The sequence below is a fragment of the Mchenga conophoros genome, linkage group LG10 (assembly GCF_057382185.1).
Source record: "Mchenga conophoros isolate Kocher_MC1m ecotype Shallow Benthic linkage group LG10, M_conophoros_male_GT1.1, whole genome shotgun sequence".
NCBI classification, from domain to species: domain Eukaryota; kingdom Metazoa; phylum Chordata; class Actinopteri; order Cichliformes; family Cichlidae; genus Mchenga; species Mchenga conophoros.
The window spans coordinates 17,168,314-17,174,650 of NC_140535.1; positions in this window are offsets into that span (position 1 = coordinate 17,168,314).

Sequence of the window (6,337 nt, forward strand, 5' to 3'; positions counted from 1 at the left end):
CTGGGCTTCCAACCTTCACATAATTAGCGGTGGATCTGCCTATGGGATGGGCTCAGTGCAGCAGTGCAACAGTTAAAGGCAACATGTGGTATGACCTTCATTTCTACACTCTCTATCACTCACACATCTGAGATTACACCGAAGACAGAGAGTTAAATGTAGCTTTTAAAAAAGATGGAATATGGCTGAAATAATAGTTGTGTATTTGATCATAACACCTCAACAGAACAGACAGTTATTTTCCGTGACTTTGCATAACATGCTTGTGTATAAAATATCAAAATATCAAACCTTAAATTCTTGGAATTACTGAGTACATTAAAATGAGTTGGACTGGGATTGTTCTAAGACAGAATAATGTTTATGAGAAAGGTATTAAATCAGAATATGTAAAATAATGCTCTATAAACTTTTATTTGAAATTCTCACGTGCTTGTGTTTAAAGAAGCCATGCAACAGAAAACAGTTACTAATCAAGCTCCAAATAAATATTTTAAGAGTCTAATTCTATCACACATAAGAACACTTGAATATAACCTCTGGTAAATTTGCATGTTCAGTGACAGACTTTTTGTCAAGGGGAGGATTTTCTCAGAAACAGAGTTATTTCTCTCATATTTTAGCGATCCTCTTCAAGGCTGCCAGTCTTTCCGGTAGAGCTGACTATTATTCCACAGAGCAGCAGGGAGCAAAGTGGCAGTGTGATGGAGTTAAATGTCAAATGCTTCATTAACATTTGTTTCCCTGTAGTAATTGGTCTTGCTTCATGGACGATATAAGCCTTTATAGCAAAAAGAGCTTCTGGTTCACTTAACCCTCCTCTGTCATTTAAAACGTCTATACAGTAATGTGTGAAAGTCTTGAGTCACCACTCAATTCTTTATTTTTGTTACAAAAATGGAAAATAGGTACAGCTATTTATCAAAATGTGAAATCATAGGGTACATGTAAATACAGACTATAAGGCTAAAACTGAGTTTGTATCATTCTGATGAGCCTGAAAGTGAATGATTTGAAATGACCACCTTTATTCTTGAACCAAACATTTCATATTTGGATTCATCACTCAATAAGACCTGTTGCCAGTCCAGTTATTTTGTAATTTCACACCTCAGCCTTTTCTCCCTGTTTCCCTTCCTTAAGAATGGCTTCTTGACAGCCACCCTCCCACTGAGATCATTTCTGATGAGGCTGCAGTGAAAAGTAGTTGAATCAACTGAAGGTCCAGATGCATTTCTTGAGTCCTGTGTTAGGTCTTTGCTGGACTTTTTTCTATTACCGTACTTAAGGACATTAATTTTAGATATTGTTCATCTGCTCTAGTTAGATTTTTTTTTTAGACCTGACAATTCTTCTTGTGTCCTCCACTTGTCCAGTTTCCTCAGTTTTTTAAGGGCACACTGAACACCATGCTCAATGATGCCAAGGTTTTGGAATCACCCCCTTGGTGGAAAAATACAGTTTTAATTTTAACATAACTGTGTTATCTTTGGTATTTTTAAGATTCAGCTACAAAATTTGAATGTTTTTCAGAATGGAATAACATGTTTTTAAGACAGGCTGCCAGTAACAAAGTGCCTCAAGGTAAAATTTAAAATTTTACCTTGAGGCTGTCTTTTATGTGCAAACACACAGTTCTGGTTCATCTCTTGAGTTAGATATTTGTTTTATAGATCAATGTTAAGTGGCTTAACAAGCAAACAAAACATATTTATCTGAAAATGGTCAGTTTAAGGATTGGACAGAAAACTTGTTAAAAAGCAGCTAATCTCCGAATAATAACTAACAAATAAAAGCCTGAGAATCAGATTCTGTTGGGCAGCTAATCAGTGTTTGCGGGGCAGCAACGTGGAGCAGTGGTTAGCAATGTTGCATCACAGCAAGAAGGTCCTGACTCCCTCACCTGGCCGTGGCCTTTCTGAGTGGAGCTTGCATGCTTTCTTGTTTGCGTGGGTTCTCTCTGGGCACTCCAGCTTCCTCCCACAGTCTAAACACATGCAGTAAATAGAGTTAGGTTCACTGGTGAATCTCAATTGCCCATAGGTGTGAATGTGAGTGCAAATAGTTGTCTGTCTCTCTGTGTTAGCCCTGCATCAGGCTGGATGCCCCCCTCCGCCCACCCAGCAGCTGGGATAGACTCCAGCCTCCCCTGCAACCCCGATAAGGACAAGCGGAAGAGAATGGATGGATGGACAGATTCTGTTGTGCTTCTTATGAATTCAGTGACAACATTTGTAAACTCGATCCATCTGTCCAGTCAACAAAACAACATGTCTCTTCTGACATTCTGTTCATTCATAATAGATGCTACACCATAGGATGAATGAAACCAGAGAGGAGATCTATACACAGCTTCAACTAAGATGTTTTTAAACTCATCTAGAGTTAATGTTTATAATGTGTTTTGACATAGAAATAAGAGCATGCATTGCCAGCTAACCAAACATAGCAAGTGTGCCATTTACTATACAAACAGTAATGAGTTTGGGCGTAGCTGCTGTTTTCTCCATATAAATTGTTGTCATAACGTCTGCTTGATTCTTGTAATCTCTGCTGATTGTCCACAGAGGTCCTCATGGTGACTTACGGTGTGCTGTACACATAAACAGTTCTGTTACACATTCTCATTTTCTTTTGTAACCTTCATTAAGGTCAGTGTGGCTAGGAAACAAGACTGTAAAACATAGTCTTTACTAAGGCAAGAAGAAGATCCAGAAATGACCTATTTAGAAAATATGAGTGCCTTGAATTCATGATGGTGACTGTTGTAAACATATCTAAGCCAGACCAATTTATAAAAAGAGACCCAGTCCTCCTGGATGTCACGCACGATGTATTTTTTGTCATATCATGCTGAAAACAAACCGGTTTTTCAAGTTGTGGCTCTGGTTGCATTTGTGACACATTCATCTGTAATGCATTTAAAGGGCTACAAAAGATTCATAACCATCATTTTCAGGTTTGGAAATATTTGGAAACCAAATAGATTTTTCTTTTGTTCTCGTGTACTTGTTTTTATTATTATTTTCACAGAAAAAAAGTTTAATTAAATAACAATAATAGAAAAAGGAACAATAGAAATTAATAAAATTGTGCGCGTGCGTGTGTGTGTGTGTGTGTGTGTGTGTGTGTGTGTGTGTGTGTGTGTGGGCGCTGGTCATTCACAATCCCTCCGTTTGTAGCATGTTGACATATATATGGCAGGCAGTCAGACATGCCCCGTCTCCTGAGATGTTCAGCACTGAAGTGGCTAAAGTAAATGTTCCTTACTTCACTCAATGATTCACATTTTAGGAGGAAATGTCTCACTTTTAACCTCACCTCTCAAACAGTGATCACATGTTCTTCTAATCTTTCGGTTGCCACGACCTCGTGTGTCTTCCTTGTTCAATTGCCAGTTTGTGGTCCTACATTTGGTTAGGATTTGACTCTGTTTTTCTGTTTCTGACACCTAAGAGACATTCTGCTAATTCATACCTGTTTTTAGGGCCAGATAAACTCTTCTTCCCAGAGAAAGATTTCTTTTCATTTTGTTAGAATTTGGTTTACACTGATAGGTGTTTGGAAAGCAGTGTGGTGAGACAAGTCCGATTATGATTGGCAGAATATCTCTTAGAGACAGACAGTCTCAATACCAACTGACATAGGTTGGTTGGTTCTGGCCTTATCTCTTATCTCTGGGAGAGCCTTGAATTAGAGGGATTCTTGGGGGCTGGATACAAGATTATAAAAAATGTCCCAATTCTGTTCAGCTGGGGTTTGTTAGTGTTTTCCTGTGTACATGTAAACTGTATCTGTAGACAGTCTGTTGGGCGTTTATCCCAACAGGTGTGGCTCTGATGACTCACTGCACCCTTTACTTCTCTACTCTACAGCACAGTGGATAGGATGACACTATCAGATATTTTAAGCCAGATTTTAATTATAATTTAGAAGTTATCTTAATTGCATTTGGGGCTCTTAGGCCTTTTTGTTTTAGTTTTCTTTCACTTCCATGAAATTTCCTAATCTTGTTATGGTTCAGCTCATCTGTAAATCATTTTGAATAACTCACCCACCTAAGTGAAAATCATCTAAAAATGCTGTATACTGCCAAACACAACCTAAATGGCAAGAATAAAGAGGACAAAGTAAGTCCACCAGAAATGAGGAGAAATTCTAAATGTCTCCACAGGATCTGCACGTATCTTAATCAAAAAGAGTGTGCACAGATTTTACCTTCATGGGAGTTGAGCCAGTGGGAAGTCCATTATGAAAACTAGAGAAAGTCAATACTGGATAACTGCCAGTCTCTGATTTGACCACAAATTCCTCTTGAAGATACTGAGAAGGTATCTGTATGAGGGTTAAAGTTGAACCAGAAAATAAACATTGGGGAAACAATATGGAAAGTGAGGGACACTTTTTAAAGTTTAATCTAAAAACTATGGATTGGGGTGGTTTTAAATGTGCTTAAAGCTTGTTTATACACTGACTGGATACTTTTTAGGTACAGCTTGGCAGTGCCGAGTTGAACACCATTTTGCTTTCCAAGCTGTCATACTTTGTGGCATAGATTCAACAGGGTGCTGGAAACATTCCTCATAGAGTATAGCTCATACTGTAATCAATGATTTCATTATTTAGGGGGAAATAGTATTTGGTTTCCTCATATCTAGGGCATTTTTGGGGAAAATAGTGATCTTATTATTATTATTGTTTAGTACAGACCTTCCCAAAGTGTGGGGCCCGTCCCCTAGGGTGCCAAGGTCTCCCCTGCATAATTGCTTTTCCCTTTGTCGGGAGCATGTGCTGGGCTGTTCAAATCACGGACAAACAGTATCCCACATTCTTGATTTTTAGTTCACACACACTTGTTGTAATGACTAACTACTCCTGACATTTTGGAGATGTTAGCTCTGTATACAGTAAAGTTACAGTGGGATACAAATAATATCAGGCTGATCCTGCCACGATTTGTTCCCCCTGTCTAAATCACGGACAAACAGTATCCCACAGCTGTTTATGTTTTTAAACCCATTTTGCACAGACAGGCATTTTTTGAAAAATGTATTGATATAAATGTTGAATATTATTACACAGGAAAAAAACAAATACACGTAAAATAATTACACCATGACGCCTCTGCCTTTGTAAATGGAGGGACAGTATGTGTGTATGTAAGCATGTAAAACCTGAAGATAGATACAAAATACTGTTAATCTGACTTGCTGCCATTCTGCAATTCATCTCATGTAATAACGTGGCGCACAGCATGACGTGAAAAAAGGCACATACCTTTGACGTTGCATGCCGACCTCGGTATTCCTGTCCACACATAAACGCAAAAAAGGAGTTTTAAAAAATCTCCGTTTTCGGTGATTCCAAACTCCGTTTACGTGTGGAGGAAAGGTCCAAACGCACAGAAACAGTTGTGTTTTCAAAATTACCCGTGTAGGTGTGGACGTAGCATAAAAGAGTTAGTAGTTTATTTTCTTACTACCTGTAATTTATTGCAGTTTACTTGTATTTGCTTAATTGTTTACTAAATGTTTGAGGTGTGAAATAAACCGCAATGGAGCAAAATATGGGTGTGTGTGGTTGGAGGATGTATTTGTGTGTGTGCGCGTGCGCGTGTGCGCGCGGGGGAGGGGGGGTGGCGAACATTTTTCTTGTAAAACAAAGGGGGGCCTAGCGAAAACGTTTGGGAACCACTGGTTTAGTACAAGTGTCAAGTTCTGATATTATTTTCTACTGCGTGTAGCTGTTAATGTAGTCCTTATTCAATAGGAGACAGCATAAAGAGCGTAAATTTCAACATTTCAACTCAGAGAGCTTTTTGGAAATCATATAGCTTAGCATTATTTTTATTGCTAAGCTTTATTTTTATTTTATTTTATTGACTGTGCGTGTTTGTTCATTAAAGCACACTCAAAAAATGATTCTTGGCAATTTTGAGTATAATGCAACTGAGATATATCAAATTAAAATGTATTTGTTCAAATAATTAATAATATGGGGAAACATGCTTGGAAAGGATTGAATGTACACAAAACAAATAGATTTTATTTGACAATAAAATAATAATAATAGAGAATTTAATATTATTATTTTTAGTAGTAGTAGCACATCTGCGCAGCATGCTACATGTGAACCTAGCTAGTTGTGTGGCAAACAACTTGTGTACTAAACTTGTTGTTTGTGCTTAGTGCTTTTACCCAGTTATGTGGAAAAAAGAAGTGCTGGACTAACATTTATACATATAATTATCTTTCTACTGACACAAGTTAAGTTCCATCTTTACATAAAAAACAAGCTATCCTGCTTAATTATGAAAACTCAGCCGCCTGCAGGGTGG